Source organism: Dermacentor silvarum, chromosome 5 (assembly GCF_013339745.2).
Source record: "Dermacentor silvarum isolate Dsil-2018 chromosome 5, BIME_Dsil_1.4, whole genome shotgun sequence".
Taxonomy (NCBI): Eukaryota; Metazoa; Arthropoda; class Arachnida; order Ixodida; family Ixodidae; genus Dermacentor; species Dermacentor silvarum.
This window is the reverse complement of record NC_051158.1, coordinates 129,502,529-129,525,760: the sequence shown is the minus strand read 5'-3', so window position 1 is coordinate 129,525,760 and position 23,232 is coordinate 129,502,529. Positions and strand designations below refer to the sequence as shown.

General features: G+C 48.4%; 1 pseudogene; it reads left to right on the top strand.

Annotated features, from left to right (window-relative positions):
- Window positions 1-10,198: 10,198 nt before the first annotated feature.
- LOC119454421 (uncharacterized) lies at window positions 10,199-11,944 on the top strand (annotated as a pseudogene).
- Window positions 11,945-23,232: the final 11,288 nt, after the last annotated feature.

The following is a 23,232-nucleotide window of genomic DNA, read 5'->3' as shown; positions in this document are numbered from 1 at the left end:
GGGTACGGCTGGCATATGCAACGACATACTCGTCATAGCCGTCTTTGCGTTGGGCGAGGATGGCACCAAGACCGACACCGCTAGCGTCCGTGTGAACTTCAGTAGGCGCATTGGGATCGAAGTGGCGCATTACTGGAGGGGACGTAAGGAGCCGGCGGAGCGTTGTAAATGACTCGTCGCAATCGGGATTCCATGCCGAGAGGTCAGCGCTGCTGGCAAGTAGCTGAGTCAAGGGGGCGATAATAGAGGCGAAATTACGGATGAAACGCCGAAAATAAGAGCACAAGCCGATGAAGCTACGGAGCTCTTTAAGAGTGGTTGGCTTGGGAAACTCAGCAACGGCTCGCAGTTGAGAAAGGACGACAAATTCGACGATGTAGAGCGCATCTTGAATTAAAACACGAGCGGTGCAGGTGGCCGAAGGCTTCACGTGCTGCGAGCTCGCTGTGCGTAGCGAAATATCAAAAAGCGGAGTCGTCACTTTGTTCAGTTTGCGGCAGAGAATCTCACTAATCACACAAACAGCTGCTCCTGTGTCGACAAGAGCGTTTGTCGCGACACCGTCTATAAACACTACAATCTCGTTAGGCGGCGAAAGAAGAGGCCTTGCAAATTTCGACGACGGCGCAGTTCTTGCCTCAGGAACTGCGGCTGTTAGTTTTCCTCCTGGGCATGGTTGGAACGGCGAACCATGGGGGAAAGGGAGCGGCGGCGGGGAGAAGGAGATCGGCGTGAACTGAAGGCGGGGCTACGTGAATACGAGTCCGTGGCGTCAGATGTAAGACGGTGCGTAGCTTGTTAAGGGACATGACTAAGGTTGGGAGCGCCATCGCGAAAATAGAGTCCGCGGCGGCGACAGAAGCGCGCAACATGTCCCGGAATACCGCAAGCGTAGCACACTGGCCGGTTGTCCGGAGTGCGCCAGGGGTTGAAAGGTGGTCTTGGATGCGAGATAGGTACGTAAACCGGCCGTACCGGACTTGGCGGCGTGTAGAAGTTGGTGGCTGGGCTGGATGGGACTGGCGTCGGCGGGGCATGAGATCGTGTAAGGGCCTCAGCGTAAGTTAACGGCGCCGTAACTTGCGGCGGTGAAGCGGGGGACGGTAGGGCTTCAGCAACTTGCGTATGAATAACCCGGCGAAGCGACTGGTCCAGTGGGGGGAGAGGCTCAGTGACCGATGCCACAAGAGAGAGCTGACGTGCCACTTCCTCGCGTACGTATTGCTGAATTTGAGGCAGCAACGAGGTGTAATCAATACTAGCGGTGCTGGGAGCCAAATCTGAAACGTCAGCCGTTTGCATTCCAGGGCGACGTGTGGAGATGCGCTGTTTACGCAGCTCGTCAAAACTTTGGCAAAGTTCAATAACTTCAGTAACGCTTTGTGGGTTTTTGGCCACGAGCATATGAAAGGCGTCATCGTCGATGCCTTTCATTATGTGTTTGATTCTGTCAGGTTCCGACATGGACGCATTCGCCCGCCTACAGAGGCCGATGACATCCTCAATGTAGCTGGTGAAGGTCTCACCAATTTGTTGAGACCGTCCGTGGAGGCTGTGTTCAGCGCGAAGCTTGCGCACCGCTGGCCGGCCGAAAAACGAAACGAGGGTCTCTTTGAAAGCTGACCAGGTGGTAAAATCAGCTTCATGGTTCTTGAACCACAGGTGGGCCACGCCGGTAAAATAAAAGATGGCGTGAGTCAGCTTGTCGCGGTCATCCCACTTGTTGTTTGCACTAACACGTTCATACTCGGCCAGCCAGTCTTCCACGTCGTGATCGTCAGTGCCACTGAAGACTGGAGGATCACGCATACGAAGCACCCCAGAGCACACGACAGGTGTGGGAGCGGGAGAAGCTCGCGAGGGGCCGGCGTCCTCGGTCATCGTGAAGGCAGATGGTAGCGTACGGCTGCGGAGTTCCAGGACGCTGAAGGGGACTACCCAGCACTTCCACCAAATGCAACAAGAGTATTTTGCAGGTAGACTAGATGAAGCGGTTAAACAAGCTGGCTCGTTGAAAACCGACCTAGCGCGAACCACACGATCGTCAACGTCTTCTTCCACACACTCGCTGGCACAGAGCTGGTGCCGATGTGCTCCGGTACAATATATATATATATATATATATATATATATATATATATATATATACAGGGTGTGTCAGCGAACACTTTCAATATTAATTTAAGGTTGCCTGTGGCAGATAACCCAATTTTAATTAATGAAGTGGTCTACACGAAGCGGCGGACATTACGTGCGCAACAAATTGAAATGCATAATCAACTAATTAATAAGAACTCACTAATTAAGTTTTTAACTAAGTACCTGATGGCCCATATTGTAATCTACAAATTGTAGCCGTGGAGTTCGCACTTGGAATGAATTCCCGGGATGACACCGCTTTGGAGATATTAATTCCCGAACTTTGCGAAAAAATGCAGTGGCGTTCCAGTTAGTTTCTTAACAAAACGTCGCTTTATGCATTGTAGCACAAAATTAACTGGAACGCCAATGCATTTCTCCGCAAAGTTCGGGAATTAATATCCCGAAACTGGTGTCATCCAGAGAATTCGTTCCAAGTAGATCCGTCTTGCGAACTCCACGGCTACAATTTGTAGATTACAATATGGGCCATCAGGTAATTAGTTAAAAACTTAATTAGTGAATTTTTATTATTACACGATTATGCATTTCAATTTTTTGCGCAAGTAATGTCCGCCGCTTCGAGTAGACCGGCTTATTAACTAGATTTAGGCTATCTGCCCCAGGTAAACTTTAAGAATTTTTGAAAGTGTTCGCTGAAACACCCTGTATATAGTATACGTCTTGAGAAGCTGGACATGCACAATGTCGCGTCCTCGACGGCGATAGTCCAAAGATAGCTCGAATGGTTCCACGATATAGTTGACTGGTGACGCTTGGTTGATCACGCGGTATGGGCCCTGATAATTCGACGCGAGTTTCGGTGACAGTCCAGGGGTAGGGGCTGGAATCCAAAGCCACGCTAGCGAGCCAGGAGCATAGGATGCAGGAGCATGGGAATTATCTCGAAAGTCCTTCTGGCGTTCTTGGTCTTGTGACGTAAATAGACGGGATAGCTTGCCACACTCTTCTGCATGTGCAGGAGCCTCAGACAAGGTAGGGGCTTCCGTGGTGTCAGGGCGATACGGAAGGATAGTATCCATTGTGGAAAAAGGTTCGCGTCCTTACAGGAAAAAGAAGGGCGAAAATCCCGTGTTAATCTGCGGGGCGGTATTGTAAGCCTAAGTCAGAAATGGTAGAAGGAGGTCCCATTTGGTTCGTTTGGATGTAACGTACATGGGCCAGCATGTCACCAAGAGTTCGATTAAAGCGCTCGGTCATGCCATTGGTATGCGGATGACATGCAGTAGTGGTGCGATGGATGATACGGCATTCTTTTAGGAGAGCCTCGATGACTTCGGAGAGGAAGACGCGGCCTCTGTCATCGAGTAATTCCCTGGGAGCTCCGTGACGAAGGATGATGCGGCGCAGGAGAAACGAGGCGACGTCACGTGCAGAAGCGCTGCATAAAGGGGGAGTTTCCGCATAACGCGTAGGATGATCGATGGCCACGATTACCCAGCGGTTGCAGTCTGATGTGTTTGGCAGAGGTCCATAAACGTCGATACCTACTCAATCAGAAGCACGTGCTGGACAAGGCAAAGGCTGCAATGGAGCGGTTGAATGACGAGGGGGATCTTTACGGCGTTGGCAAACGAGACAGGAGCGGACATAATGACGGATGAATGGATACATCCCTCGCCAATGTAACGAAGGCGTAGACGTGCGTATGTCTTTAGTACACCTGCATGTGCGCACTGGGGGTCCAATACCAGGAATTAGGGACATTTCGTACAGTTTCTTTTTTTCGCCAACACGTGGCGTATCGATCTTAAAGAATTCGAAATTCCCGCTATGACGTAAGCTATGACGCACAATTAAAGAAAGCGCAATAAAAAGAAACACACCCTGAAGCTGTCGCTTCACCTGGGTGCTTAGAAACGAGCGCGCTTGTGTATCAGCGTTATCTCGAAGACGGCCAGCTACTTGCTCTACTGACAATGAATCGACGGTTTTGCTAGACACCTGGCCGGAAAGCTCGTCCGCATTCTGGAGAGATGTCCGGCCGAGATAAAGGCTCCCGCGAAGCTTCCGTTGAATATATATATATATATATATATATATATATATATATATATATATATATATATATATATTTTTTTTTTTTTTCTTGAGCAGACTTTTTTTTGTGCACCACTGTGGCCACGGTCTTGCATATACGTCAGGGTTCTGTTTCATGGGTTTCCTATAGAACTGGCGTGATCCATTGTTTAAGAGGAAGCTTTAGCTCGGGCCTATCTTCGATGCCGGATTCTCAAATACACGTAAAATGCAGGAATGCTTTTATGAGAAAACCGCTGAACCAATTTGAATGAAATGTGTTGCATTAAGAGGGAAAGTTAAATTACAGAGACTGCAGCACATAGAATGTTCGTTTATATCGTGTAATATTTTCAAAGAATCGCAGGATGTTCGTAAATTTGAAAAAAATAGAAGCATGAAGTTTCCAAATCCGCAACTCAGCCATTAAAAACAAATATGGCATTTCTATAAACTGCACCCGTTGGAGCATCAAAAGCGAGCAATTTTTTTTTTGCTATACTATAAAACTTACGTGAATTTGTTATAATCTTTGGAAGGGTTTTGCAAATGCAACATTCACAACGTAGTGGTATATTTCAGGATGGTGTATGATATATGATTGCTATCCGCTTTGGATGTATTATTAGGTGCAGTTTACAGAATTCCGATATCATTGTTAGCTGCAACATTGTTAGCTGTTGAGGTACATAGCTCTATCAGTCTAGTTTTATTTTTCGAAATGTGGCAATTCTATAAAATTTTACGTAAAAAAAAGTCGACGGCGTATAATAAAATATCCCTTTCTGCAATCACTACATTTTAACTTTTTTTTCTAAATTCAACATAACTCATAAGATTTGGTGCATCGGTTGCTCTGAGAAACTATGGCCGATTTCCCATGCATTTCGATAGGAGCCCCCAAGCTTAATGTTCCCCCTAAGTTCGAGCTTGAATAATATACTTGTTGGCAAGGTACGTTTGTAAACGTGTGATCGTGGCTTCATGAGCTAGAGCACCAGCGTACTGAGCTCAACGGCAGAGGATATGTTTGTAACGCGACTTGGGAAGAAATAGGAGAAAAGAAAGGGATAAGGCTGGTATGTTATTCAAAAGCGTGTCTGGTTGGCTAAAAAATACTAAATGCTTTGGTCGTGATACCACCTCAGGTTCCATCAGCATAATTTCTATTTCATTCCGCTAGTATTGTGCAATTATTGTCAATCAATCGAGATTAGAACACCGGCGTCATGGCATTGTATTCTGTCGCAATTATTAATCGCCATCACTTCAGAATCATCTCATCGTCGTCATGCCGCCGTCCTTATATGCCTTCGTCGTTCTATCGACATCATTCCAACCTCGTAATTCCATCGTCGTCACTGCATGCGCCGTCGGCCTGCGGTCCTTGTTCTACCATCGTGAGGTAACATTGGCGAGCGATGGTCATAACAAAGCGGGTCAATCAGGGAGACGGTGCATGGCGCATATAGCCGAATCACTTGAAACATCTCGGGAAACACTACGGATTCTAAATAAAGGTGTCTTAGCTAACACGGTGTGTCGCTTCTTGCTCGCTAGATTGTGTGAATGTTAATCGCATTAACTTCGATAATCATCTTAACATGGGTTCTGCAGGAATTCTTTCGTCTTCGCGACACTAACGAACTCTTGTCCACATTGTTCCCAGCCTATTAACACCTCGAATTCCTAGAGGTGATCGTGCTCAGGCATGTGATGGGCGACCCGAAGTTTGATGGAGGTAGCGGTATGATTTCGACAGCGGCGCGGCCAATCAACAAGGGGAAACACATCTGGATAGTTGGGAATAGCGACGAAAGGCACACTTCAAGAGTTGCTAGGCATCACAGATTCGAATCAACCTGACAAAGAGTTAGAAATATATATGCATTCTAGTCACGCTAAAGAAATGGAAAACTATTGGATTGGTGTGAGACTCGCTGCAAAAACATTCATTAGACAGTTTCAGGTATTCGAGCTATCCTTAACGGGAATCAATGAGATGAGTTTCGATAGAGCTCGTTCCATTTTTCAATAGCGGAAGACGTGCCTAGAGGCAGAGTAGACTGCAATATTTTGTTGCTGCAGATGAATATCTAGATTTTTGGCGCAATCATTTTAAAGGAAGAACAAAAATTAAATAAGTTTTCAAGAATTACTTAGACTATACCTCGATAAAATTGTAGCAAATAAAGTCTGAAAAGTTCATTTGCAACATTTTGTATCTTAAGACACAGGGCAACTTACTATTGGTTTCCATTAATTTGCTTCGTTATATTTTCAAGCTAGTTGAATATTCTGCCGTAGGTTAATTCACAATTAGCCCAACTAATTAAACTGAGACGTTCAAGTGTATATTGTTCTTAGACAAATGCTTTAAGTCTACGCGGATGCTGCTAAATTTCTCAACATTGAGGAGGGGAATATGAAAAACAAAATAGAAATGCAGAGTATTTTATTGCCTCAGTAAATTTTTTTAATGCTATTTCCACTCGTTAAGTGGCTCGACCCTCGTGTTCGCAGCCTGTTATGTGTTTTTGAAAGCACTAGGTGCGTTGTCTGCGAATTTATGTGAATAAGCAAGCAGATCATACTTTATTCTGGGCGGAGAAAAAAAAAAAAAAACAAGGAAAGCCTTCGTTCAATTTGCACTTTACTGAAACACAATTAGACAGAGTCTAAATTTGCGTATATTTCTAAACAAGGATGCCTAAACTGTCGATTAAAAATTGACATAATTATAACAAAGCCGAATAAAGCAATAAAATGGCATGTTCCGTGTGAAAATATGATGAGTGTTAGCCGTGTGGGTCAACAATTCCTGTTTAATAAAAAAAGGCTTCTAGTGGCTGTGTATTATCGTATTCCGGAAAGCCAGCAACCAGCGTATCTAAATTTACATTCGCGCCAAAATTATTGGCTCGAGTTCCATCACTGTATCCGAATGACTATATAACATTCAAAAGTGAGATTAAATGGCGGGCCGCGGCGTGTACGGTAGTGTTCACCTATGCCTTCGCTATAGTATGTTGCCGCACTCTTTGAATCACGAGCATGGTGATCATCCGATAAGCTTTTCTACAACTTCATCCCTAAATGTAAGCTGGGGTTCTGCCACTCCCGGTGGTTCTTAGCCTGATCCCTCCCTATTTTCTTAACTGTCGATTGTATGGTTTGTTTTCAAACCAAATAGTCACATAATACTCTGTGCGTGTTCGGCTAGTAATGAAATGTTTATTTCTCTCACAGGCAAATTATCAAGTAACCAGCAAGAAGGGATGCAGGGAAAAAACCTGCTTTGATGCAGCTTGAAGACCGCCCGGCGGCCGTTGATCACATGACAGTATCTTCACAATAATCGAGAACTCGAGCTAGCTTCGTATAGGCAAAAAGGCTAATGGGTCGAACAGAACCGGGCCGGCCAAAGTATGGTACTTTCGGGCTAGGACCCGACCCGGACTTGAAAAAACGGCCCGTGCAGTGCTCTACTTTAGATAGTCTGATCAGCAGATTCCCATACCGTCACGTAGTAGTCACGGTGAAGTAAAGAGTCGTAAAACTGTGTATGACGAAACTGATTCTTTATTGGGCGAACATGTGCCCACAAAAGCAAGCTACACTCGAAGCACAACGAAAGCGGCGAATACAGTCGGCGATCGTCCAAATCTGATCAGCGGCGAAACGCGTCGGCTTTTATACATGAGGCATTGAAGGCCCCAGAATAATCCCTGGTACCCGCATGTCTTCCAGAAAGTTCTAGATACTTCGCGTCGCTCATACAATCAGATTACATGAGCATCGGTCACAAGAGACAACGGGTAGAAGCATCGATAACGTTCGAGAAACTTCCGATACATGCAGGCGCGTCCTGCGCCTAGCGACAACGTTTAACATTTGTTGGACGGTGAAAAGCTGTCACCGGTGAGAGATAAACATGTATACGTGTCAATACCCTCCCCTAAAAAAGCATCGTCCTGATGCTACAAACAAGAAAGCGAAAACAAAACCACGCGCACACCAGAGAGAGAAAAACAAACAAACAATAACCAAGTAACGAAGTACCGAAGTTCTTTAGCGGGCGTAGAAAGGCTTAAGACGCACCACGTAGATGACTTCAGGTCGTGCCCGGCGCCGCTGTGCGAAATGCCGTCTTGCACGACCTCATAGTCCAGTGCGCCAATACGTCGGATTATCTTGTATGGTCCGAAATAGCGACGTAACAGTTTCTCTCTAAGTCCCCGTCGGCGTATCGGAGTCCAGACCCAAACACGGTCGCCGGGCTGGTACGCGACGTAGCGTCGTCGAAGATTGTAGTGTCGGCTGTCGGTCCTCTGCTGGTTCTTGATGCAGAGGCGGGCGAGCTGTCGACCTTCTTCGGCATGCTGCAAATAGCTGGCAACGTCAAGATTTTCTTCGTCTGTGACGTCCGGTAGCATGGCATCAAGCGTCGTTGCCGCGTTCCTTCCGTAGACCAGGTGGAACGGCGCCACGTGCGTCATTTCTTGTACGGCCACGTTGTATGCGAAGGTCACGTGCGGAAGGATGGCATCCCAAGTCTTGTGTTCGACATCGACGCACATTGCCAGCATGTCGGCGATGGTCTTATTTGGGCGCTCGGTGAGGCCATTCGTCTGCGGGTGGTAGGCAGTGGTCCGGCGATGACTTGTGTGGCTGTATCGCAGGATGGCTTGAGTTAGTTCTGCCGTAAAGGCCGTACCTCTGTCGGTGATGAGGACTTCTGTGGCACCGTGACTCAGGAGGGTGTTCTCAACGAAGAATCGGGCTACCTCGGCGGCGCTGCCTTTGGGCAAGGCTTTTGTTTTGGCGTAGCGGGTAAGGTAGTCCGTAGCTACGACGATCCTTTTATTCCCAGATGTCGACGTCGGAAAAGGTCCCAGTAACTCCATCCCGATCAGCTGGAATAGTCGTCGAGGTGGCTCGATCGGCTGTAGAAGTTCGGCTGGCTTTGACGGCGGTGTTTTGCGTCGCTAACAGTCTCGGCATGTCCTTGCGTAAGGGGCGACGTCGGCAGAGAGGCGAGGCCAGTAGTATTTTTCTTGTATCCTCGCGAGCGTGCAGGAAAAACCGAGGTGTCCAGCCATTGGGTCGTCATAGAGAGCTTGCAGAACCTCTGGACGCAATGCTGATGGTACCACGAGGAGGTAGTTGGTAGGTCCGGGTCAGCTCAATGTTGTTGGGTCCCAAGAAAGTGTCGTCATCCTGGTCGTCCTGTGGCGGCGGTTCGACAGGGGCGCGAGACAAGTAGACAAGGACTGATGGGTCCCGACAAAGTGTCGTCATCCTGGTCGTCCTGTGGTGGCGGTTCGACGGGGGCACGAGACAAGCAATCGGCGTCAGAGTGCTTTCGCCCTGACTTGTAAACGACGGTGATGTCGAATGCATGAAGTCTAAGACTCCATCGTGTGAGGCGACCTGAAGGATCCTTCAAGTTAGCTAGCCAACACAAGGCGTGGTGGTCGCTCACAACTTTGAAGGGATTGCCATAGAGGTAGGGGCGAAACTTTGATGTGTAGCCCAGATGATTGCGAGGCACTCCTTTTCGGTTGTGGAATAACTTGTTTCCGGCTTCGACAGTGAACAGCTAGCGTAACTTACAACCCTTTTTAGTCCGTCAGTCCTCTCCACAAGCACGGCGCTGAGTCCTACGCTGGTTGCATCGGTGTGCACTTCGGTATCGGCGTTTTGGTCGAAATGTGCAGGTATTGGCGGCGATTGCAGGCGTCGCTTCAGTTCTTCAAATGCTTCGACTTGCGGCGTCTCCCACTTGAACTCGACGTCGGCCTTCGTGAGGTACTATCGCGATGGAAAGAAGCGCGAACAGCGGAGCGCGTGGCCGAAGTATAACTGAACTGGGTGGGCTCGGTGGCTGTGCACAGACGCAGACCGCTAATCCTTTCAGTCTTGTCATGCAGGTGTTTCAGCGCGCATTCGTGCGCCTGTTGCTTCCATCCTTTGTTACGGCTTCCCTGGCAGTCCCGCTGCAATATCGTGCTTGGTCAGGTGTACATGACAGGATTGCCTGTCACCCATCCCTGATGCGCACCTCTGGATTTGCACCGCCCTTCACGCCCCTGGATTTCGTCGGGAGCGGCAGATCTGCGTTTTCGATGACACCGCTACCGAAGGCGGTAGTGCTCGATGCAGCGTGGACAAACCTGTCGTGATCAACATCAACTCTCCCGTCAACTATAAAAGAGCAGGCAATACCGGTGGCGCCTTGTGGGCTCGGCGGCTGTGCACAGACGCAGACCGCTAATCCTTTCACTCTTGTCATGCAGGTGTTTCAGCGCGCATTCGTGCACCTGTTGCTTCCATCCTTAGTGACGGCTTCCCTGGCAGTCCCGCTGCAATATCGTGCTTGGTCAGGTGTACATGACAGGATTGCCTGTCACCCATCCCTGATGCGCACCTCTGGATTTGCACCGCCCTTCAGGCCCCTGGATTTCGTCGGGAGCGGCAGATCTGCGTTTTCGATGACACCGCTACCGAAGGCGGTAGTGCTCGATGCAGCGTGGACAAACCTGTCGTCATCAACATCAACTCTCCCGTCAACCATAAGAGAGCAGGCAATACCGGTGGCGCCTTGTGGGCTCGGCGGCTGTGCACAGACGCAGACCGCCAATCATTTCACTCTTGTCATGCAGGTTAGTAAAGCTTACAGTCTTTTTTCTATGAAGTCTAGCAATCGTTTCCTGCTTCAGCTGCCGAGCCCGCACTGCTGCCTTCTTGTCGCTCTTGAGTGTTCTCATGTAATTCGTGCTTTGTTGATGATGTCGGGTGATGTCGAAAGCAACCCGGGCCCGGACTCCGATGCTTTACTAGCTGAATTGAAGAACTTGTCTGCTGGACAGTCGCAATTATTCAGTCAGGTTCAAGACCTGAAAACTCACTTATTGTCGATGGACAAAGCTATTCTTCTTTCTGGGGTTTTACGTGCCAAAACGAGTTCTGATTATGAGGCACGCCGTAGTGGAGGGCTCCGGACTAATTTTGACCACCTGGGGTTCTTTAACGTGCACTACAACGCAAGCACACGGGCGTTTTTGCATTTCGCCTCCATCGAAATGCGGCCGCCGCGGCCGGGATTCGATCCCGCGATCTCGTGCTCAGCAGCGCAACGCCTTAGCTGACTGAGCCACCCCGGCGGGTAGACAAAGCTATTGCTGATCTGGGCAGGCGCATGACTGATCTAGAGGGGCATTATCAAAATCTTGTCTCCCTGCGCTCTGACTTCGAAACCGTGAAAACGTGTACCGCTTAAGTGGCCACCGTGGTACACCGACTTGAAACGCGTATTGATGACGCCGAGAACCAGTCACGACGCAATAATCTTATTTTTTATGGCCTCCCTGAATCAACTGGATCAGAGACGTTTGCCCAGACCGAGCAACTTATCATCAAGCACTGCCACGATCATTTGAATATTTGTATCGAGCTGAAAGAAATTGAGCGTGCACATCGTCTCGGTCATCGCACAGGCACTAACCGCCAACGTCCTATCATAGCGAAATTCACCTTCCATAAAACAAAAGAATTGGTTCTTTCTAACGGCCGCAAGTTCAAAGGAACCAGTCTCAGCGTTGGAGAGGATTTCTCTCGTTCCGTACAAAACGCTCGCAGGCATCTCGTTACTTTCGCTAAAAGCAAATCATTATCTTTCTCTCTGCGATTCAAAACACTGCATATGGGCCATAAGCGCTACGTCTACGACGAGCAAACACAATCTGTCAAAGAAATAATATAGCAATTTCCCCGTCGTAAAAATGTCCGTTGTGCTGCTAAGCCCAAATCTAACATATCATTGTCTGTAATCTTTACGAACGCACGCAGTTTCCTTCCAAAACGTGACGCTTTTTCCAACCTTGTTTTGTCATCCAACAGTAATATAATGGTGATAACCGAAACGCGGCTAACAGAAGATATAACAGATACAGAAGTACTAGCCGACCTACCGGAATTTCATGTCTATCGAAAGGATCGCAAAGGCATGCGGGGGGGGGGGGGGGGGTGTACTGATTGCTGTGCACCAGCAGTTATCGTGCTCCGTAGCCACAAACATCGCTTCTGATCTTGAAGTATTATGGCTAATTATTCACGCTTCCCCCCATACAATCATTCTAGGTGTTTGCTACATGCCTCCAAATAATATTTCAGATTTCACATTTAACCTTAATAACAGTTTGAGTGACCTTACTAATCAACACCCACAAGCAGATGTCCTCCTTTTTGGTTATTTTAATTTTCCTCAAATAGACTGGAGCAATGACGTTCCCATAACTATGGGCAGTGAGCCTGCCAGAGATATTGTGGATTTCTGCCTTAATTTCACTTTAACTCAACTTGTATCAGAACCTACACGCGTTGCACTGAGCACTTCTAGCATCTTAGATCTCATCCTAACCAACAATCCGGAAAGCTTATCATCAATAGCATATCTACCTGAAGTCAGCGACCACAAAGTAATTCACGCCACGTTTTCGTTGCAACCCGTAAGACGCGATTTAGTCAGCAAAACAATCCGCCTGTACATTAAAGGTAATTATGATGTCATTAATAGTGATCTGAGCGCATTTCTTCCTATGTTCGTGAGGTTATGTTCTACGCGCTCTACTAATGAAAACTGGTTAATATTTAAAAACAAGCTAGGTGATCTCGTTGACAAGTTCATATAGAGAATAACGTTCCGCGGAAACAGTAACAAGCCATGGTTCACTAAAACACTTAAGCGACTTGAAAACAAAAAGAAACGTCTCTTCCGCTCAGCCAAACTAAACGGACACCCCTCTGCTTGGGGGAATAATTTTGTGGCCGAAGACGATTATCTGAGGGCTATACGGAACGCTAAATTCTCCTTTTTCCACAATGAACTGCCTAAAATGCTTACAAACAGCCCTCGTCAATTTTGGCAAATAATAAACCCTCGGGAGGCGCGCATGATCAGCGTGTTAAATGCACATGGCGAAGTGGTCAGCGACAGCGAGTGTGCTGACATTTTTAATGCAGCCTTTTTCTCTGTATTTACTAACGAGACTTCAACTCCAGATCTTCCCACATCTACTACAGTATCTGCGTGTATGCCACCAATTATATTTTCGGCAGACGGAATCACCTCGATCATTGTTAACGTCAAGCTTTCATCGTCAGCAGGTGTAGATGATATTAATTTCAAACTATTAAAAATAATAAATATGTATCTGCTGCGTACATAACTTTGTTGGTTTCGCAGTCACTCTCTAAAGGCACCTTACCATCCAACTGGAAAGTGGGCAAGGTCGTTCCAGTCTTCAAATCGGGCAATAGAGAAACTCCATTAAATTATCGTCCGATGTCATTAACTAGTGTCCCCTGCAAAATCATGGAACACGTCATATACTCGCATATGGCGAACTTCTTAGACTCAACCTGTTTTTTTCACCCTTGTCAGCACGGATTTCGAAAAGGCTATTCTTGCGAAACGCAGTTGGCCATTTTCCTTCACGACCTGCATGCTAACCTTGACAGTAATCTTCAGACTGATTCCATATTCCTAGATTTTGTAAAAGCATTTGACACAGTTCCTCATAAACGTTTGCTGCTAAAGTTATCTCAGTCAAATGTACACTCAGACGTACTAAAGTGGATAGAAGCATTCTTGACTAACCGCTCTCAGTTCGTTTTCGTTAATAACCATTCTTCTAGCAGACTCCACGTAACATCAGGCGTCCCGCAGGGATCCGTCTTAGGACCGCTTCTTTTTCTAATTTACATTAATGATCTACCAACACAGGTATCATGTAACATTCGTATGTTTGCAGATGATTGTGTAATCTACCGCAAAGTTACCAACACATTTGACCACACATTCATCCAGAATGACCTCAATAATGTACAAGAATGGTGTAATCGCTGGCTAATGAACCTAAATCCTAACAAATGTAAACTCGTGTCTTTCACTCGCTGCCGTAACCCCCTCACATTTACCTATTCCACTGCTGATGTTCCAATAGAATCAGTCCAATCAGTCAAATATCTTGGTGTCAATCTATCTTGTGATCTGTCCTGGCGCTTGCACACTACCAACATCATCTCATCAGTCAATAGATCACTGGGATTTCTTAGGCGACATTTACATCATACCTCACAACAACTAAAAGCGTTGGCCTATACATCATTTGTAAGATCGAAACTTGAGTATGCATCTCCCATCTGGAACCCGCATCAGATTTATATCATAAATGCACTCGAGGCTGTAGAATATTGTGCTACTATGTTTATTCATTCTTCATATTCGTACGATATCAGCATTTCATCGATGAAAGCGGAATCTGGCTTGGAAACGCTTTCTTTCCGTCGACAGGTTGCCACCCTCTCTCTTCCGTTCATTTTTTACAGCTCTCTAAATCACCCACCGTACATCACGCACCCTTCATACATATCTCATCGCACCGGTCATCCGCTTCAAGTTGCACGCGCACGTGCCCGGACCGCCACTTTTTATTCTTTTTTTATTCGAGCATCAAGGGACTGGAACGGCCTTCCACACGCCATCGCAGCCATCACAAGCCCATCGGTCTTTACCGAAGCTGTTATCACATATCTCAAAATGAACGCCTGTATCTAATGTTTATATATTTTAACCACCCCTTATGTAATACCCCTCCAATGGGGTCTTTAAGGTAATAAAGTGAAGTGAAGTGAAGGTGTAGTGTGCGCCGTCCAGTTATCACCATTGACAGGTGCTCACGTCCGGTTTGATTGCGCTGTGCGATGATGCACCCCCTATACTGCGATATTTTTGTTTATATTCTACTTCTCTTTTATTTGAAAACGAGAAAATCTGATGGCGCAGTGATGAGGACAGCAGAAACTGGACAGCGCAAGCAAAAATATCATAGTACAGGGGCTGCATCATCGCACAGCGCAATCGCGCAGGACGTGGGCGCCTCTTATAATGGGGATAACTGGACGGCGCGCACTACACCTTCAGTTATGCTTCGGCCACGCGCTCCGCTGTTCGCGTTTCTTTCCATCGCGATAGTACATCAGTGGCTCAGCGATCCGCGAAAAATCCTTGAAAGAAGCGCCTGTAATAGAGGCGCAGTCCAAGGAATCTACGGACTGCCTTCTTGTCGGTGGGCGGAGGAAAGTCAGCGATGGCCGCAGTTTTCTGTGGGTCAGGGCACACTCCAGACTTGTTGATGACGTGGCCCCAAAACAAGAGCTCCTCGTATGCAAAGCGGCACTTTTCTGGCTTTAACGTGAGTCCGGAGGTCTTGATTACTTGAAGAACTGTTTCAAGGCGCCGCAGGTGTTCTTCGAAGCTTGAGGCAAACACAACGACGTCGTCCAAATAGACGAGGCAAGTCTGCTACTTCAAGCCTGCCAGTACATTATCCATGACGCGTTGGAAAGTCGCAGGTGCCGAGCAAAGACCTAACCGGCATGACCTTGAACTCGAACAGTCCGTCTGGTGTTATAGAGGCAGTCTTCTCCCGGTCCCTCTCGTCGACTTCGACTTGCCAGTAGCCGGTTTTGAGGTTTATTGACGAAAAACTTTGCGTTGTAGAGTCGATCCAAGGCGTCGTCAATACGTGGGAGAGGGTATACGTCCTTCTTCGTGATTTTATTAAGGTGACGATAATCTACGCAGGAACTTAGCGTTAAATCCTTCTTCTTTACTAACACCACGGGGGACGCCCACGGACTCTTGGACGGCTGGATAATGTCGTCCCGTAGCATTTCGTCGACTTGTTGCCTTATGGCCTTTTGTTCGCGCGCCGAAACTCGGTACGGGCTCTGACGGAGTGGGCGGATATATTCGTCGGTTAGGATGCGGTGCTTGGCGACAGGGGTTTGTCGAACTTTTGCCGACGACGAGAAGCAGTCCTTGTATTGCAGGAGCAGAGCTTTTAGCTGTTCTTTCTTATGCCTGGGAAGGTTCTGATTGATGTCGAAAGTTGGTTCAGGTACTACAGTCGTTGTTGCAGGTGTACTAGAATCAGTGAAGGCGAAAGCACTGCTGGCTTGTAGTATTTCGTCGATGTAGGCGACCATGGTGCCTTTGTGAATGTGCTTGTATTCGTGGATGAAGTTCGTTAGCATCACTCTTGCTTTCCCTTCGCGTAGCTCGGCTGTGCCTCTAGTGACGCAAATTTCACGGTCGTGCAGTAAGTGATGATCGCCCTCGATGACACCCTCAATGTCTGCAGGCACTTCGGTACCGACGGAAATCCCTACGCTGGAGCGAGGCGGAACGGTGACTTGTTCTTCTAGCACATTCAAGGCATGGTAACTGATGTTTGTATCCGGTGGTATCGCATTGTGCGTTGAAACCGTTATCGACTTGGACCTTAAATCGATGACTGCAACGTGTTGGTTTAGAAAGTCCATGCCCAGGATAACATCCCTGGAGGCGTGCTGCGGGATAAAGAAGCTCGCCGGATAAGTGCGGTTTTGTACCGTGACTCGCGCTGTGCAGATTCCAGCCGGCGTTATTAGTGTCCTCCCGCTGTCCGGATATCGGGTCCTTGCCAGGCCGTTTTCGCCTTCGTCAACTTGGCGGCGAACGCGCCACTGCAGACGGAATAGTCGGCTCCAGTGTCGACGAGAGCGGTGACATTATGACCATCGAATCGCACGTCTAGATTGGTAGACCATCGTCTGGCGTTACGGATAAGTCATGGCGTCGGATCGCGGCTGCGTCGGCTTGCTCCGCTGCTGCTACGTCGCGTTGGTAGGTCTACTTTCGGCTGCGAAGTGTTGTCGTCAAGGCTCTTGCCAGGCCCTATGCTGATACCTCGTCATGATGATTCGCGAATCTAGTTCGTCGGCGGCGGAGTATCTTCAGCATTGCGTCGTACAGCAACCGCACCTCCATCGGTTGCTGCCTTAGTTTCCCGGGTAAGGGCTGGAAGATCGGCCCCGGGTTGGGCCGGCATACAGCCGGCGATGCGGCGAGATGTAGCGGCCTGGTGACGGCGAGCGTGAGGGTCGTCGTGGTTGCCACTGGGCTCTGGCGAGGTAGTCGGCGATGTCACGTGGCCGCTCGCCAAGCTGTGGACGTGGCGCGTTGACGGCGAACCCTTGTAGGCCCACAAAAGCAAGCTACACTCGAAGCACAACAGAAGCGGCGAACATAGACGGCGAACGTCGAAATCTGATCAGCGGCGAAACGCGTCGGGTTTTATACATGAGTCATCGAAGGTCCCAGAATAATCCTTGGTACCCGCGTGTCTTCCAAAAAGTTCTAGATAATACGCATCGCTCATACAATTAGATTACATGAGCGTCGGTGACAAGAGACAACGGATAGAAGCATCGATAACGTTGGAGAGACTTCCAATACATGCAGGCGCGTCCTGTGCCTAGCGATTACGTTTAGCGTTTGTTAGCCGGTGAAAAGCGGTCGCCGGTGAAAGATAAACATGTATACGTATCAATATTGTTACGGATGATCGATGTTTATTCACAGCTGAAGACTAGGATGGATGAGAGGTCGCCACGATGTCGCCACCGAAATGTAGCTGTGGCTGCTGCTGAGTTCTTCGTTCTCCTCCTCTTCTATCTCCTCTTTGCCACGTTACAATCCCCCTTTCGCAGACGAAACCCACGGGGAGAGTCACTGTTCTTCGGCGGGGTTGTAGCGCTTAAGGCGGGTAACATGAGCCAGCTGGATTTTCTTGGAACGCCTATCTTTAGACAAAACCCGTGCAACCACGTAAGTAAGGTCGCTCAGGCGATCTAAAACAACCACCGGGCCCACATAATGTGACAAGAACTTGCTGCACAAGCCACGCTTGCGTTGTGGGGTCCATAGCAGCACTAGGTCACCTTTTTCAAAATAAATGGCTTGATGGGATCTATCGTACCGATCCTTCGAGCGGTCTTGCGATGCCAATGTCCGGACGCGGGCTATTCGGCGGGCTTCCTCGGCGACGCAAAGTGTCTTGGCGACGGAATCCTCAGCGTCCAGAGAAAACGGTAGAATCATGTCGAGGAAGCTCCGCGGCGATCGAGCATAAAGCAGATAGAAAGGGCTCTAATTCGTTGTCTTATGCTTCGCAGTGTTGTAGGCGTATGTTATGAACGGCAACACATCATCCCAGTTCTTGTGGTTAGAGGACACATACATGGATAGCATGTTTGTCCAAGTTCGATTTGTGCGTTCAACAATACCGTTGGTTTGCGGACGGTACGGCGTCGAGTGACGAAATTGTGTTCCACATAGCCGAATCAGCTCTTCAACAGCATCGGCCACGAATTGGCGACCGCGATCACTTATGATCACGCGAGGTGGGCCATGGCGTAGGACGACAGAATGCAACAAGAAAGCAGCGACGCAAACAGCGGTAGATGACGGCACTGCTGCGGTCTCTGTGTAGTGTGTAAGGTGGTCTACACAAACAATGGTCCATCGATTGTTTTTCGATGACCGTGGGAATGGGCCCAGGAAGTCCACGCCAACTTGCTCAAATAGTGCGTGAGGGGGAATCAACGGCTGCAGAAGACCTGGTTGGGCGGTTGAAGGTCGTATCCGCCGTTTGCATTGGTCACAACTAGCCACATATTGCTTTGTTGTTTGACGCATGTGAGGCCAGTAAAATCGCTCTTGTACGCGCTGTAGCGTACGGGCGAATCCAAGATGACCTGATGTTGGATCATCATGCATGGCATGTAGCAAAGCACTACGGAGACTCTCCGGGACTACAAGAAGAAAGCGGGCGCCACTTGCAGAGTGGTTGGTTTTATATAACAAGCTGTCACGTATGGAAAAACCACCACTGGCTTTCGGATTCAGGGCCATCACAAAAAGAGGTTCCAGATTGACGTCGTTGCGTTGATCCTCCTGGAAGATGGTCGCGTCCGGAAATGCAGGTGCAATAGCGGCCAGACAGTCATCGAAAGTGTCTTCTTCAGAATTTGCCGTTGGCATTGGTAAGCACGAAAGACAGTCGGCGTCAGCACGCCGGCGGCCGCTTCTGCATTTCACGACAAAGTCGTACTCTTGTAGTCGCAAGGCCCACCGTGCTAGACGACCAGACGGATCCCGAAGGCTGACCAACCAATATAATGAATGGTGATCAGTGACTATGCTGAATGGGGGACCATAGATGTAACAGCGAAACTTCTGAACAGCAAAAACAGCTACAAGGCATTCCTGCTCAGTGACTGTGTAGTTTCGCTCAGCATAGTTTAAGCAACAACTCGCATAGGCAACAACGTGCTCGGCTTCGTTTCGCCGTTGAACAAGTACCGCTCCAATGCCTATTCCGCTGGCGTCAGTATGAACTTCGGCAGGGGAACACGGATCAAAATGACGCAGAATGGGGTCTGACGTAAGCAAGAATTTAAGTGGACGGAACGATGACTCACATTCTGGTGTCCAGTCAAATGATACATCCTTTTGCAACAGACGCGTCAACGGGTGCACAACGTCGGCGAATTTTGGGACAAAACGACGGAAATAAGAACAGAGCCCCAGGAAACTGCGCAGTTCCCACGCTGACTGCGGAGGCTGGAAGGCACTGACTGCTTCAATCTTGCGGGGGTCAGGTCTGACTCCATCTTTGTCGACTAGATGACCGAGAACCAAAGTCTGTCGCTCCCCCTAACCTACACTTTCCAGAGTTAAGAATCAAATCTGCTTTCTCCATGCATTTCAGAACCAGGCTAAGGCGCTCGTTATGCTCCTCAAAAGTGCGGCCGAAAATAACAACATCATCCAGGTTGCAAAGACATATTTCCTACTTTAGACCGCGGAGAATTGTGTCCATGAATCTCTCGAACGTTGCGGGTGCATTGCATAGCCTGAACGGCATAACGTTAAATTCGAATAAACCGTCCGGCGTAACAAAGGCGGTCTTCTCTTGGTCGACGGTATCCAGAGGTATCTGCCAATAGCCTGAACGCAGATCGAGGGACGACAAGTAGGAGGCAGAATGCAGGCAGTCTATTACGTTGTCAATTCGCGGGAGTGGGTACACATCCTTCTTGGTAATTGCATTTAGTCGCCTATAATCAACACAAAATCTCCACGAGCCATCTTTATTTCTTTACCAGGATGACAGGTGCGGCCCACGGGTTTGATTATTCTTGAATCACATTTTTCCTCAGCATCTTTTGTACCTGGTCCGCAATAATCTTGCGCTCTAATGAGGACACTCGGTAGGGCTTTTGCCGAAGAGGATGTGCCGATCCTGTGTCAATTCGATGACGAGCACGCGAGGATGGGATAGTTGTACGGTGCTCATCTTGAGAGAAGTCGAACACGGAAGCATACTGTGGTAGCAGTTGTACTAAGGTGTCCCGTTCACGTGAACACAAAGACTTGCTGACCATGCGTAGAATTTTCTGCTCGTAAGGGCAAGTGGCTCGTCCATCAGTGGAATCCTCGTCCCTGACGACCATCGATGAGCAGCACATTACGTCGTCGTTTATTCACAGGTAAAGACTAGGATGGATGAGAGGTCGCCACGATGTCGCCACCGAAATGTAGCCGTGGCTGCCGCTAAGTTCTTCGTTCTCCTCCTCTTCTGTGTCCTCTTTGCCGCGTTACAATATGATTATGAAAGATTGAGTAAAGCAGCTTAAGACGTAACCTGCTTCCCTGTTCAAGCAAAAGGATCCAGTCAAGTTATTTTTTCCTCTTGCACTTAGAAAGCGGTTGTATATCCCCAGGTCGAACAGTGTCGTGACTGATTGTAATTTTTCTAAAGCATTATTATGCAAAAAAATTTATTGTTGGGCTTTACGTGCCAAAACCACGATCTGATTATGAGGAACGCCGGGGTGAGGAACTCCGGAATAATTTAGTCCATCTGGGGTTCTTCACCCAATGGTGCATTGATACGCACATCATGAAACCACATTCAACACAGAGCATGCCTACACCAACAATGGTAAAACTTGTTTTTTACGCTGGTCTTTTACGTTAATACTTATGTGTTTTAAACTTTGTTGCAAGAAGTAAAGGGCATGCCCTGCATTTCGAACTACGATATTAACATATTATGACCTTTTACAGCATAAGACCTAAATATTTCACTGGTCAAGTATTTTTTTATTTCAACTGGCCACTTAACAAATACTTATATCTGATTTCGTTACATTTTTCTAGTGAAGCTAATGTCTACATGATTATTTATGTTTAGGGACATGCTATTAGTGACACACCATTTTTATACTCGCTTCAACTCGGCAGCCAATAAGATCAATGACTCATTAGATGCCCCTGCACAAAGTACACAATCATCCAAAAAATTGTGTCCCGGTTCGACAATATCACACATATTGCTAATAAAAAACCTTGCACTCGGCCGCGCAACGCTTGGAACTGCGAAGCTGTGTGATCGTAGCCCAGCGTTTCCCGGTAGTGCACGCGAACTTTACATCTTATCACTCATGTAGATGATAATTTCTTTTCGTGCGTCTCGGACTTACGGCTGCCACTGCGCGTTGCACAGCGCAGCTTGCAACACCGACACCGCTTTCCAATGCCGACATCGCGTTCCAGGGGACCCGCTCCGTGAATGCGTCGCTCTCCCTCTCTCTCTCACTCTCATAGCACGCGAAACCTCTTCACCTCGCAGAGCAAGAGCATACAAAAGCGCCAGTTGTGGACGAATACGACGACGCTCGAACGCAATGCAGCCGTCGTGCAGCACGAACATGCGGCACCATGCTGCCAGATTGCACTCCGGCGATGATGGCCTGCAAGGAGTCGTCGCGATGTTGTTCAGCGCGCATGTCGCACATGTCAGTAAAAGCCAACAGGCAGGTCTCCGGATCATGTGCAACAGGATCAGGAGGATCCACGGGAGGACGAGAGAGGCAGTCAGCGTCCTTGTGCAGACGTCCAGACTTGTAGATGACAATAAAAGAAAATTCCTGGAGCCGCAAAGCCCAGCGACCAAGCCCTCCTGTCGGGCCCCGGAGGGAAGACAGCCAGCAGAGGGCATGATGGTCTGTAATGACCGAAAACGTGCAGCCGTAAAAATATGGCCGGAACTTGGCGACAGCCCACACTAAAGCCAAGCACTCACCCTCGGTGATGGAGTAATTCCTCTCAGAAGGTGACAGCAGGCGGCTGGCGTAAGCTATCACGCACTCGGTACCATTCTGCTGCTGGGCGATAACAGCACCGATGGCCGCTGGCGTCAGTGTGGACCTTGGTGGGTGCAGAGGGATCAAAGTGGGCAAGTATGGGAGGGGTGGTCAGAAAGCCGATGAGAGCGGCGAACGCGTGAGCCTGCTCCGGGCCCCATGAGAAAGGCGTGTTCTTCTTTAGAAGATCTGTCAAAGGGCGACGTCGGCTAAGTTTTTGACGAAACGGCGAAAGTAAGAACACAGGCCGACGAAGCAGCGCACGCCAGAAGCAGAACGAGGCACAGGGAAACTGCGAACGGCGCGAACTTTATCCGGATCTCGTTGTACACCGGTTGCGTTAACGAGATGTCCCAACACGGTAATCGGACGGCGCCCGAATTGACATTTCGTAGAGTTAAGCTGAAGGCCGGCTTTTCGGAAGACCGCAAGAATTGCAGCGAGTCGCGTAAGGTGGCTGCTGAACGTGGGAGAAAAAACAATAACGTCGCCAAGATAACAGAGACAGGTGGTCCATTTGTAGCCTCGCATTCGTTCAAATGTCGCAAGAGCATTGCATAGGCTAAAGGGCATTACTTTGAACTAATATAAATCATCAGGTGTTATGAAGGCAGTCTTCTCGCGGTCCATTTCATCAACAAAAATCTGTCAGTAGCCGGATCGAAGATCAATGGACGAGAACTATGTAGCTTCGTACAAGCAGTCCAAGGCGTCATCGAAGCGTGGTAATGGGTAGACGTCCTTTCGCGTGATCTTGTTTAAATGGCGATAGCCGGCGCAAAAACGCCAGGTACCATCCTTTTTCTTCACGAGGATGACTGCCAAAGCCCAAGGACTGGCTGATGGTTCGATGACCCCTTGTGATGTGTGGTGCGCGACGGTGATGTTTGTAGTGTGCGACAAGGTGCGGTGGTTGGAGACAAGGAGCAGACGACAAGGAGAGCGCGCGCC